Source organism: Eleutherodactylus coqui, chromosome 1, assembly GCF_035609145.1.
Source record: "Eleutherodactylus coqui strain aEleCoq1 chromosome 1, aEleCoq1.hap1, whole genome shotgun sequence".
NCBI lineage: Eukaryota > Metazoa > Chordata > Amphibia > Anura > Eleutherodactylidae > Eleutherodactylus > Eleutherodactylus coqui.
The window spans coordinates 533,419,398-533,433,288 of NC_089837.1; the positions used below are offsets into that span (position 1 = coordinate 533,419,398).

At 49.2% G+C, this 13,891-nt stretch overlaps 1 protein-coding gene across 2 annotated transcripts in view; it reads left to right on the forward strand.

Annotated features, from left to right (window-relative positions):
• The window catches only part of LOC136591632 (ankyrin repeat domain-containing protein 50-like), a 39,103-nt gene extending 25,509 nt beyond the window's left edge, over positions 1-13,594 (forward strand). For both annotated transcript variants that reach the window (XM_066588540.1, XM_066588539.1), the window contains exon 5: positions 13,339-13,594. The gene's annotated coding sequence lies outside the window, so the exon portion shown is untranslated. The remainder of the gene's footprint in view (positions 1-13,338) is intronic.
• Positions 13,595-13,891: the final 297 nt, after the last annotated feature.

Below are 13,891 nucleotides of genomic sequence, written 5' to 3' on the forward strand. Positions count from 1 at the left end.
GATGTTACTGGCCGCACTCTGGGGGACATATAATGTGTTGGAGATGTTACTGGCCGCACTCTGGGGGACATTAATGTGTTGGAGATGTTACTGGCCGCACTCTGGGGGACATATAATGTGTTGGAGGTGTTACTGGCCACACTCTGGAGGACATATAATGTGTTGGAGATGTTACTGGCTGCACTCTGGGGGACATATAATGTGTTGGAGATGTTACTAGCCGCACTCTGGGGGACATATAATGTGTTGGAGATGTTACTGGCCGCACTCTGCGGGACATATGTGTTGGAGATGTTACTGGACGCACTCTGGGGGACATATAATGTGTTGGAGATGTTACTGGACGCACTCTGGAGGACATATAATGTGTTGGAGATGTTACTGGCTGCACTCTTGGGGACATATAATGTGTTGGAGATGTTACTGGCCGCACTCTGGGGGACATATAATGTGTTTGGAGATGTTACTGGCTGCACTCTGGGGGACATATAATGTGTTGGGGATGTTACTGGCTACACTCTGGGGGACATATAATGTGTTGGAGATGTTACTGGCTGCACTCTGGGGGACATATAATGTGTTGGAGAAGTTTAATAATGGTTTTATCAAAGTGCTAACGACCATTTGTCCTTCATAACATGTGTGATATGTGAGTGTAAAGCCTGACTGCACATGTGTTGTCAGTTACCGGCTCTTAACTCCGCCCCTTGATCACATGATGGTGACATCATCACAGCGCCTTTATCCTCCCTGTGCACTGAATGAGGTATTAAGGGCAGATTGCTTCTCCCAGACACCCCTGTGGCCTCAGTTGCTGTGGATACAGCAGTCCTCATTCTGGTTGTGGACTGCTGCACACCTGTGTGGAGAATCCCATAAATTACACCTCACAAATGTCCCCATACATGGTTGGCGGTGCATACTGACCCACCACATTGCATATAGTCCTTCCCCGCTATCTTCACATGTCCTGAACGTGATATCCTTCCATCTCCAGTGCTAATGTCGCCAACACTAGGCAGCCTTTGTGTAATCGTCAGCCGCTGTCCAGTGGTAAAACAAACCGTTGCAATTGTGCAAACTTATCACCATAGAGGGCTCAACGGCGCCAAGATGCTGATGCAGCTTACATGACAGTAACAAGCCATGATCCCACCTCAGGCACCAGCTGAAGGTTGCAAATATCGTGCAGCTCATATGTGAAAACTATGTAGCAGAGCTGTGTGTGTGTGACGTTCATGTAGCAGAACTGTGTGTGACATGCATGTAGCAGAGCTGTGTGTGTGTGATGTACATGTTGTAGAACTGTGTGTGTGTGTGTGACGTGCATGTAGCGGAACTGTGTGTGTGACATGCATGTAGCAGAGCTGTGTGTGTGTGATGTACATGTTGTAGAGCTGTGTGTGTGTGACGTGCATGTAGCGGAACTGTGTGTGTGACATGCGTGTAGCAGAGCTGTGTGTGTGATGTACATGTAACAGAGCTGTGTGTGTGATGTGCATGTAGCAGAGCTGTGTGTGTGATGTGCATGTAGCAGAGCTGTGTGTGTGATGTGCATGTAGCAGAGCTGTGTGTGATGTGCATGTAGCAGAGCTGTGTGCGTGTGATTTTCATGTAGCATAGCTGTGTGTGTGTTACATGCATTTAGCAGTGCTGTGTGTGTGCTGTTTATGCACCAGAGTTGTGTGTGTGCAGTTTATGCAGCAGAGCTGTGTGTGTGACATGCATGGAGCAGAGCTGTGTGTGATGTGCATATAGCAGAGCTGTGTGGTGCATTTCGCCACCAGAAACACTGGTACTATAATTTCTTAATAATTACTGGTATTTTTTACAGCGTTCACTGTACAAAGTAACAACATTTGTATCGTCGGGGTCATTATGAACGCCGTAATAACTGTTATGTGCTGCTTACGTATATTCTGTCCACTTAAAGGGGGCGGGGGACATTTGTTTAGAATAATATTGCTTTCTTTGCAGGGGCTGGAATATCACCTGTCATGTCTGTTTCCTACTTTGTAAAGTGATGTTGCAAGCAGATTTCAAAGATGGCGCCGTTGTGCTGCAATCCCACAATGCCCTGCACCTCCCCGCTCTGTGTGCCAACTCTCTAATTGCACTAACTCTCTCTGCTCCCGCCCACCTCCCACCCATTCTAATTTCACTGTGCTCACTGTCTGCTGAGCTGTGATCATACTGGACAGATATAGATACACTACTCCCCCACTCAGATTAGATACACTACCCCTCAACCCCCCCCTACACACACACACACACACACACACACACACACACACTCAGATTAGATACACCACCACCCAGGATTGGCTTAGATACAGCAGCTCACCAGACTTATCACACAGGATTGGCTTAGATACTTCTGCTGAGATGCTGTATTTAAGCCGGTCCTGTGTGATACGTCTGCTGAGACACTGTATCCAAGCAGATCCTGTGTGATACATCTGCTGAGCAGATGCATCTACTCCAATCAGGTGATACCTCTGCTGAGACGCTGTCACACAGGTTCATCTTAAATACATCTTAGCAGACGTATCACACAGGATCGGCTTAGATACAGTGTTGCAGCAGATGTATCAGACAGGACTGGCTTAGATACAGCTCAGCACATGTATCACACAGGATCGGCTTAGATACAGCTGCTGAGATGCTGTATTCAAGCTGGTCCTGTGTGATAGATCTGCTGAGCAGATGTATCTAATCCGATCATGTGATACGTCTGCTGAGATGCTGTATTACAGAGGATCGGCTTAGATACATTTGCTCAGCAGACGTATCACACATGATCTGCTTAGATACAGTACAGCAGCAGATGTATCACACAGGATCTGCTTAGATACAGCAACGCAGCAGATGTATCACACAGGATCTACTTAAAAACAGCAGCTCAGCAGACATATCACACAGAATCTGCATAGATACAGCAGCTTAGCATGCATATCCTGTGTGATACATCTGCTGAGATGCTGTATCTAAGCAGATCCTGTGTGATATATCTGTTCAGCCGACATGTCACATGATCGGATTAGATACATCTGATTGGAAGACTTATCACACCTGATCTGTTTAGATGCATCTGGGTGTCGGGTGTCACTATCACTGCTGGGGCAACTATTGGGGGTCTCTATTACTATTGAGGCAACTATATGATTTTGCATGCATGCAGTTTTTGAGCATATACTTAATTCTATGAACTTGGTATGTTGTAAGCCTTCCTTCCGCCCGTCTGCTGCACATTGGAGACTCATCTCTATTGTACAGTAACATCTTTTTAACTGTAATGAATGAAGTATACAAAAGTTGTTTTTTTTTATGGAAGCTTTGCGTGCGGACCTATTATTTCCAGTAATAATAGTGTTGTCCTTAGTGGCCCCAGCAGTAATAGTGATGCCCATTAGTGGCCCCAGCGGTAAAAGTGACGCCCGTTATTTGTCCTAGCAGTAATAGTGACGCCTGTTAGTGGCCCCAGCAGTAATAGTGACGCCTGTTAGTGGCCCCAGCAGTAATAGTGACGCCTGTTAGTGGCCCTGGCAGTAATAATGACGCCTGTTAGTGGCCCCAGCAGTAATAGTGACGCCCATTAGTGGCCCCAGCAGTAATAGTGACACCAGTTAGTGGCCCCAGCAGTAATAGTGACGCCTGTTAGTGGTCTCAACAGTAATAATGATGCCTGTTAGTAGCCCCATCAGTAACCGTGACGCCTGTTAGTGGCCCCAGCAGTAATAGTGACGCCTGTTAGTGGCCCCAGCAGTAATAGGGATGCCTGTTATTTGTCCTAGCAGTAATAGTGACACCGGTTAGTGGCCCCAGCAGCAATAGTGAAGCCTGTTAGTGGCCCCAGCAGTAATAGTGACGCCTGTAAGTGGCCCCAGCAGTAATAGTGATGCCAGTTAGTGGCCCCAGCAGTAATAGTGATGCCCGTTAGTGGCCCCAGCAGTAATAGTGACGCCTGTTAGTGGCCCCAGCAGCAATAGTGATGCTTGTTAGTGGCCCCAGCAGTAATAGTGACGCCTGTTAGTGGCCCCAGCAGTAATAGTGACACCTGTTAGTGGCCCCAGCAGTAATAGTGACGCTTGTTAGTGGCACCAGCAGTAATAGTGATGCCTGTTAGTGGTCTCAGCAGTAATAGTGACGCCCGTTAGTGGCCCCAGCAGTAATAGTGACGCCTGTTAGTGCCCCAGCAGAAATAGTGATACCCATTAGTGGCCCCACCAGTAATAGTGACACCTGTTAGTGGCCCCAGCAGTAATAGTGACGCCTGTTAGTGTCCCCAGTAGTAATAGTGATGCCTGTTAATGGCCCCAGCAGTAATAGTGACACCGGTTAGTGGCCCCAGCAGTAATAGTGACGCCGGTTAGTGGCCCCAGCAGTAATAGTGACGCCGGTTAGTGGCCCCAGCAGTAATAGTGACGCCCGTTAGTGGCCCCAGCAGTAATAGTGACACCCGTTAGTGGCCCTAGCAGTAATAGTGACGCCTGTTTGTGGCCCCAGCAGTAAAAGTGACACCTGTTAGTGGCCCCAGCAGTAATAGTGACGCCTGTTTGTGGTCCCAGCAGTAGTAGTGACGCCTGTTAGTGGTCCCAGCAGTAGTAGTGACGCCTGTTAGTGGCCCCAGCAGTAATAGTGACGCCTGTTAGTGGCCCCAGCAGTAATAGTGACACCAGTTAGTGGCCCCAGCAGTAATAGTGACACCTGTTTGTGGCCCCAGCAGTAAAAGTGACACCTGTTAGTGGCCCCAGCAGTAATAGTGACGCCTGTTAGTGGCCCCAGAAGTATTAGTGACGCTTGTTAGTGGCCCCAGCAGTAATAGTGACGCCTGTTAGTGGTCTCAACAGTAATAATGACGCCTGTTAGTAGCCCCATCAGTAACCGTGACGCCTGTTAGTGGCCCCAGCAGTAATAGTGACGCCTGTTAGTGGCCCCAGCAGCAATAGTGATGCCCGTTATTTGTCCTAGCAGTAATAGTGACACCGGTTAGTGGCCCCAGCAGCAATAGTGAAGCCTGTTAGTGGCCCCGGTAGTAATAGTGACGCCTGTTAGTGGCCCCAGCAGTAATAGTGATGCCAGTTAGTGGCCCCAGCAGTAATAGTGATGCCCGTTAGTGGCCCCAGCAGTAATAGTGACGCCTGTTAGTGGCCCCAGCAGCAATAGTGATGCCTGTTAGTGGCCCTAGCAGTAATAGTGACGCCTGTTAGTGGCCCCAGCAGTAATAGTGACACCTGTTAGTGGCCCCAGCAGTAATAGTGATGCTTGTTAGTGGCACCAGCAGTAATAGTGATGCCTGTTAGTGGTCTCAGCAGTAATAGTGACGCCCGTCAGTGCCCCAGCAAAAATAGTGACGCCCGTTAGTGGCCCCAGCAGTAATAGTGACGCCTGTTAGTGGCTCCAGCAGAAATAGTGACACCCGTTAGTGCCCCAGCAGAAATAGTGATACCCATTAGTGGCCCCACCAGTAATAGTGACACCTGTTAGTGGCCCCAGCAGTATTAGTGACGCCTGTTAGTGTCCCCAGCAGTAATAGTGATGCCTGTTAATGGCCCCAGCAGTAATAGTGACGCCTGTTAGTGGTCCCAGCAGTAGTAGTGACGCATGTTAGTGGCCCCAGCAGTAATAGTGACGCCTGTTAGTGGCCCCAACAGTAATAGTGACGCCGGTTAGTGGCCCCAGCAGTAATAGTGACGCCGGTTAGTGGCCCCAGCAGTAATAGTGACGCCGGTTAGTGGCCCCAGCAGTAATAGTGACGCCTGTTAGTGGCCCCAGCAGTAATAGTGACACCCGTTACTGGCCCTAGCAGTAATAGTGACGCCTGTTTGTGGCCCCAGCAGTAAAAGTGACACCTGTTAGTGGCCCCAGCAGTAATAGTGACGCCTGTTTGTGGCCCCAGCAGTAATAGTGACACCTGTTAGTGGTCCCAGCAGTAGTAGTGACGCCTGTTAGTGGCCCCAGCAGTAATAGTGACGCCTGTTAGTGGCCCCAGCAGTAATAGTGACGCCTGTTAGTGGCCCCAGCAGTAATAGTGACACCAGTTAGTGGCCCCAGCAGTAATAGTGACGCCTGTTTGTGGCCCCAGCAGTAAAAGTGACACCTGTTAGTGGCCCACGAAGTATTAGTGACGCCTGTTAGTGGCCCCAGCAGTAATAGTGACGCCTGTTAGTGGTCCCAGCAGTAGTAGTGACTCCTGTTAGTGGTCCCAGCAGTAGTAGTGACGCCTGTTAGTGGTCCCAGCAGTAGTAGTGACGCCTGTTAGTGGCCCCAGCAGTAGTAGTGACGCCTGTTAGTGGCTCCAGCAGTAATAGTGACACCTGTTAGTGGCCCCAGCAGTAATAGTGACGCCTGTTAGTGGCCCCAGCAGTAATAGTGACGCCTGTTAGTGGTCCCAGCAGTAATAGTGACGCCTGTTAGTGGCCCCAGCAGTAATAGTGACACCGGTTAGTGGCCCCAGCAGTAATAGTGATGCCTGTTAGTGGCCCCAGCATTAATAGTGACGCCTGTTAGTGGCCCCAGCAGTAATAGTGACGCCTGTTAGTGGCCCCAGCAGTAATAGTGACGCCTGTTAGTGGCCCCAGCAGTAATAGTGACGCCTGTTAGTGGCCCCAGCAGTAATAGTGACGCCTGTTAGTGGCCCCAGTAGTAATAGTGACGCCTGTTAGTGGCCCCAGCAGTAATAGTGACGCCTGTTAGTGGCCCCAGCAGTAATAGTGACGCCTGTTAGTGGCCCCATTAATAATAGTGATGCCTGTTAGTGGCCCCAGCAGTAATAGTGACGCCTGTTAGTGGCCCCAGCAGTAATAGTGACGCCCATTAGTGGCCCAAGTAATAAAAGTGACACCTGTTAGTGGCGCCATCCGTAATAGTGATGCCCGTTAGTGGCCCCAGCAGTAATAGTGATGCTCATTAGTGGCCCCAGCAGTAATAGTAATGCCTCTAAGTGGCCCCAGTAATAACAGTGACACCCGTTAGTGGCCCAAGCAGTAATAATGACACCCATTAGTGGCCCCAGTAATAATATTGATGCCTTTTACTGCCCTCAGCAGTAATAGTGATGCCTAATAGTGGCCTAGTAATAATAGTGACGCCTGTTAGTGGCCCCAGCCGTAATAGTGATGCCTGTTAGTGGCCCCATTAATAATAATGATGCCTTTTCCTGGCCCCAGCAGTAATAGTGACGCCTAATAGTGGCCTAGTAATAATAGTGACGCCTGTTAGTTGCCCCAGCAGTAATAGTGACGCCTAATAGTGGCCCCAGCCGTAATAGTGATGCCCGTTAGTGGACCCAATAATAATAGTGATGCCTGTTAGTGGCGCCAGCAGTAATATTGACACCTGTTAGTGGCCCCAGTAATAAAAGTGACACCTGTTTGTGGCCCCAGCCGTAATAGTGATGCCCTTTAGTGTCCCCAGCAGTAATAGTAATGCCTGTTAGTGGCCCCATTAATAATAGTGATGCCTTTTACTGGCCCCAGCAGTAATAGTGACACCCGTTAGTGGCCCCAGCAGTAATAGTGACGCCCATTTGTGGCCCCAGCAGTAATAGTGATGCCTGTTAGTAGTCTCAGCAGTAATAGGGACACACGTTAGTGGCCCCAGCAGTAGTAGTGACACCTGTTAGTGGCCCCAGCAGTAATAGTGATGCCTGTTAGTGGCCCCAGCAGTAGTAGTGACACCTGTTAGTGGCCCCAGCAGTAATAGTGACGCCTGTTAGTGGCCCCAGCAGTAGTAGTGACACCTGTTAGTGGCCCCAGCAGTAGTAGTGACACCTGTTAGTGGCCCCAGCAGTAATAGTGACACCTGTTAGTGGCCCCAGCAGTAATAGTGACGCTTGTTAGTAGTCTCAGCAGTAATAGCGACACAGGTTAGTGGCGCCAGCAGTAATAGTAACGCCTAATAGTGGCCCCAGCAGTAATAGTGATGCCTGTTAGTGGCCCCAGTAATAATAGTGTCGCAGGTGATGACACGTCGGCAGTTTCAGGATGGCGCTGCAGCTTATAGACGGAGAGCAGGTTACTATTTCCGTGCTGCAGGAGGGCACAATCACTTAAGGGTTACATAGAAATGTAACCAGAAGTTGAACATACGGTATGCCTCAATTTCGGCATTGCAGTCCCTCTTTATATCCGTCCATCTTCATTTGTATCACTGCCGCTCTATTTCCGGAGGTCCGCAGCATGCACTAACATCGCAGTGTTGGTGCTACGGTAAATCTTATACATCTACAGTAAATGCGGTACATGACTCCATATTACAGCTTCTCTATTGCGTAGAGCGCCTCCGTGGGGCTCCCTGCAGTACTGGTGCATACACTGCATTACCAGTCTTATATACTAACATACAGCATCTAATCTGACTCGAGGCATTCGCCCCTCGCCACGCCGGCAGGGGTGCACACTCATGCAGGCCGGCCCCACACATCTGGCGGCTTTCCATGTTCCAGGTCCATTTTGCTGTCCTCTGCTATGGGACCGAGCCCCACGGTAGTCTCCCTCCCCTACCATGCGGTCTGTGTCATTCTTGTTTTTGGGGTCAGCATCCGCCCTCTGATCACCTTGGCTCTCCCGCTGACCTCCTACTACTCACAGTTGTTAATGGCCGCCACCATGTGCTCTGTGGCCTCTCCCTGTGGCTGCCGCACTGCACGCCGCTCCACGACACATAGTGACCTTGCAGGACCTGTGAGCGGGGAAGGGATCGGGCCGGACCTGTGAGCGGGGAAGGGATCGGGCCAGCCCTGCACTATTTCCTGTGCAGGGGAAGTGCTGAAAGGTCCTTCACACACAGCCTCTAGGAGGCGCCATACGACGCTTGTACCATGGTGCTTTGCTCCCTTTCTCTGTATCACCTCTACACAGCGTTGTAGCGCTCACCAGGCTGCTATCTCTCAGCTCCCCCTACGTGCCAGGGTTTGGACAGGAGGGGGAAGGGGCTCACGGTGCGGCCATTGGCTGCAAATTTCGAGTGACTGAGCTGCTTATATTGTAAAGGATGATGCATCACACATCTCTTACTATAGTGACGCCCGTTAGCGGCCCCAGTAGTAATAGTGACCTCCATAGTGGCCCGCAGTAGGACTAGTGACCCCCACAGTGATCTCAGTAGCAATAGTGACCCCCAAAGTGACCTTGTAACACCCCAGAGGGGTACCCCGGACACCTGACATACGTGGGGAGCTAAGGGGGTTTAGTGTTGGCTTGTCGCAGCAGCACTTACCAGGCTCCTTTCCCAGAGGGATGACACGTAGCCACGGCCAGAGTATTACTGCTGGCCACCGTTGACACCCCTAGGATAGGGAATACCAATAAACAGGATGATAGACATAGTAGTTGTCACGGGTGACGCCACCGTTCCTACACACCAGTATGTTACATGGCGGAGAATAATCACCGACATGGATTTTCTAGTACCTCGGGTCCCCAGGAACGGTTAGGGCCCCGTATGAACTTTACTTGAAATAACGTAGAGCAAACTATTTTACACAATAACTCAGGTACAATCTTCACAGTGCAGGTAAGAAGAGAGGTTAAAGGTCAGGGAAGATACACAGGATGAAACCAGCCCTGCAGTCCACGTTATCTGCAGGTACCGCTCCTGGAAAGGGAGCACTCCGGAGGAGGAAGGGGGTAGGGTCACTCCATAGACCCTCTGGTAGTAATGATTAACTTTTTAGGATGTACACTCCGCACTGGAGATGCGTGGGTGTGACTGGGAGCATACTTCTACATGGTGATCCTAGCTTTGGAAGGCCGCATAGGAAAACTTGTGAATTTAGATTAGTACCTCTGCACTGGTCCTGTCTTACAGAATTACTTGCAAAGGCTCTCTCTTAGACTTGGGGCTCACACCACTCACATTGGGAATCTAACCGCTACATGATCTCTCTCCTTCTCCTCTATCATCACCACAAGGAAGCTGAAGGTGCTTCCATATGGCTCAGTGTTAGGTACTCACTCTGATTGAAGACAAGATGGAAGCTGAACTCCTTTCCCGCTCTCAATCACTCCTATTTATACCTTCATTTATACCACATGACCTGATAAACTGATACATTTACATGCAGGCAATAATTTTATTGAAGTTAACCTCTCAAGCGCCGCAGCTGTGCAACACACACACTAGAAATGACAAGACAGGCTTGCAGAGTGCATCTACATAAGACAAACAGGTATGACATTTATGGAGGGGACCAGGATGGTGTTCTAGGCCACTACAGTTCTCAGTAGTAATAATGACCTCTACAGTGGCCCCAGTAGTAATAGTGAATCACAAAGTGGCCCCAGTAGTAATAGTAATTCCCACAGTGACCTCAGTAGTAATAGTGATCCCCATAGTGGCCCCAGTAGTCATAGTGACTCCCAAAGTGGCCCCAGTAGTAATAGTGATCCCTATAGATGCCACAGTAGTATTAGTGTCCCCTACAGTGACCTCAGTAGTAATAGTGACCCACATAGTGGCCTAGTAGTATTAGTGTTCTCCACAGTGACCCTCAGTAGTAATAGTGATCCTCAATAGTGGCCTCAGTAGTAATAGTGATCCCTATAGATGCCTCAGTAGTAATAGTGACCCCCACAGTGACCCTCAGTAGTAATAGGGACCCTCACAGTGGCCCCAGTAGTAATATTAATCCCCTCAGTGGCCCCAGTAGTATTAGTGATCCCCCATAGTGGCACCAGTAGCATTAGTGACCCCCACAGTGCTCTCAGCAGTGATAGTGATCCCCAATAGTGGCCCCAGTAGTAATAGTGATCCCTATAGATGCCTCAGTAGTATTAGTGTCCCCACAGTGACCTCAGTAGTAATAGTGACCCAAATAGTGGCCTCAGTAGTAATAGTGTTCTCCACAGTGACCCTCAGTAGTAATAGTGACCCTCACAGTGGCCCCATTAGTAATATTAATCCCCTCAGTAGCCCCAGTAGTAATTGTGATCCCCCATAGTGGCACCAGTAGCATTAGTGACCCCCACAGTGCTCTCAGCAGTGATAGTGATCCCCAATAGTGGCCCCAGTAGTAATAGTGATCCCTATAGATGCCTCAGTAGTATTAGTGTCCCCACAGTGACCTCAGTAGTAATAATGACCCACACAGTGGCCTCAGTAGAAATAGTGCAATGTGTGAACAGCACCCTGTAGAAGTCCAAATGTCTAACTCTATAATAATACAAAAATATATATGCAGTCACCTGGGGTGTGGTAGGATCACCCAGGGTATGGGGCACCCACTGGCACCTAGGGTCCGAGTTCAAGTATTAGATGGAATCCCCTTCCACTATCCAAAGGTCCTGGAGAGACGCATGGAGAAAGAAAAGTTTGCCGATTCTAGAGAGCTTTATATACTCCAATAGGTATATAAGAAGAAGTACTGTGCGCTCCGCGCGTCACGGACAATGACGATGTGCGAAGGACGCCTGATGGTTATTGAACCATATTTTATTCTGAATACATTTCGGCGTGTAGAAGCGCCTTTTTCAAGTTAAAGCATCATTACAATGAGCAAGTATATAGTCCAGTGAATACACTTCCTGCAGGTTGTCCGTGCCAGGCGCAGGCTGATTTGCTGTGATGTCATCTAAAGGGGGAGTAATCCCTTTGGAAGGTAACGTGTCTAACACGGTCACGCAGAATGCAATGTGCGCTCCAAGTTGAAGGAGCACAAACCTGCCCTCCATACTTTACTGTCGCAATACTGGTGGCGTCACTGCAACTCCTAAAACCAGCGGTTCATCAGTGGGAGGGCGCTACCCTGACCAACAGCTGGAGCGCTGATACATCGTGGCGCCACTTACAGTATATAGGTGGATTAAATGGAACCAGCGCTTACCTATTTAAGGTAAGAGCAATATATCAGGCTAGATAAAATGGGAATATTGTATCCAATGGGTTAAAAAGATCCATCACAATATAAGGAAGACAGAGAAAACCCACTAAATATATAAATACATGAATTATACATATAATATGACCACAGGAGTCCAGGGCATAAATATCATCTTAATGCACATCACCGCTGCTGGAGGACTGGTCTTTACATGTAATGCCTCATTTGGACCACTGGGGGGCGATGCTTTTATTCTGAGGATCCAAAGCATTTCTTTTTGAGGTAAATCATCTATAGAACTAGACTGTATGTGATCCACGGGTGCGGCTCTCAGGCTCCTACTAGCACTTCACGTCAAGGAAATGGCGCGGTGGGCTAGGAGTTTTCATTTTGTTTTTAAAAATTAGATCGATGTTTGGTTATCAGTAGAGATGAGCGAACGTGTCCGTAACGGACACATCCGCACCCGGACACCGGCTTTAGCGAACACTGGAGTGTTCGCGCGTAAGTGTCCGGGTGCCGCCGGGGGGCGGGGAGATGCGCGGCGGCGCGGGCGGCAGTAGCGGGGAACAGGGGGGAGCCCTCTCTCTCTCCCTCTCCCCCCCGCTCCCCGCCGCACCCCCCCGCGCTGCCACGGCGGCCCCCGAACTTTTTCGCCCGAACACCGAGGTGTTCGCAAAGTTCGGTGTTCGGGCGAAAAAGGGGCGGGGCCGAACGTGTTCGCTCATCTCTAGTTATCAGTGTTTTAATTTATTCTTTGTCCTTCCGAAATATTCCAGAAGATAAAAGAAAAGAAATAAAGTTGGACAATTACACTAAAACAAAGGCTGAACTGCGATACTTAATATGTTATTTATCTTCTGGAATTCCATGCGGGGAGCAGGATCTCCTCTCCTCTGTATGCAGTGCATGGGGGAGATAGGGGAGCAGGATCTCCTCTCCTCTATGTGTATACAATACATGGGGGATTTGGAGAGCAGGAGCTCCTCTTCTGTGTGTATACAGTGCATGGGGGAGATAGGGGAGCAGGATCTCCTCCCCTCTGTATGCAGTGCATGGGGGAGATAGGGGAGCAGGATCTCCTCTCCTCTGTATGCAGTGCATGGGGGAGATAGGGGAGCAGGATCTCCTCCCCTCTGTATACAATGCATGGGGGATTTGGGGAGCAGGATCTCCTCTCCCCTATGTGTATACAATACATGGGGGATTTGGAGAGCAGGAGCTCCTCTTCTGTGTGTATACAATGCATGGGGGATTTGGGGAGCAGGATCTCCTCTCCTCTGTGTGTATACAGTATATGGGAGATATAGGGAAGATATAGCCTAGGGAAAACTGGGAATTAGATATGGAGCCTGCAGGGGAAATGTCATATGATGACCATATACAGTGTTTATATGAGATGACTGTGCTCATGTTGTGGGAGGTTCTCAGTAGGGTCCTCAAGGGTATGGAGTATGAACCTACTTATGGTGTGGCAGCGGCTGTAGTCTTTTCATGTTCTTCTTCTCTCATTTGAGGTATTTGCTGATGTTCCTGGAGATCTTGCGGCAGCACAAGACTTCTTAATCATGTGATGAAAGGACATCTTCACTATCAACTCCAGACAGACAGAGAATTTCTTCCTTCATGTACCGAGAACATTTTCAGAGGATTGTCTATTGTTGTGAGTAGAGCAGCTGCTGTACACCCACCGCCCGCTGCAGCCCCCCTGGACGGAGGACCCCGGGACATTATTCTTGTTTACATTCTTTATACATTAAAAATATTTCTTCATTTCTCTGCATCAGTTCTTGTATGGAAGGGGAGGAAGAAGGTCTTCAACACAAAAGCTTCTACTCCGCATGGGCGGGGCCAACTGCACAACGAGCCCTGTGATATGCCACTTTATATCCATCCTTGTGTTTCTCCCCGAGAACTGAATGTCTTTAATCTTTCCCAGATTTTCAGTTTAGCCAGTTTAAGGCCTAATGCCCACGGACGTGACCGGCTCCGCATACTTACTAGAGATGAGCGAACGCGTTCTTCCGAGCTTGATATTCGTGCGAATATTAGGGTGTTCGGTATGTTCGT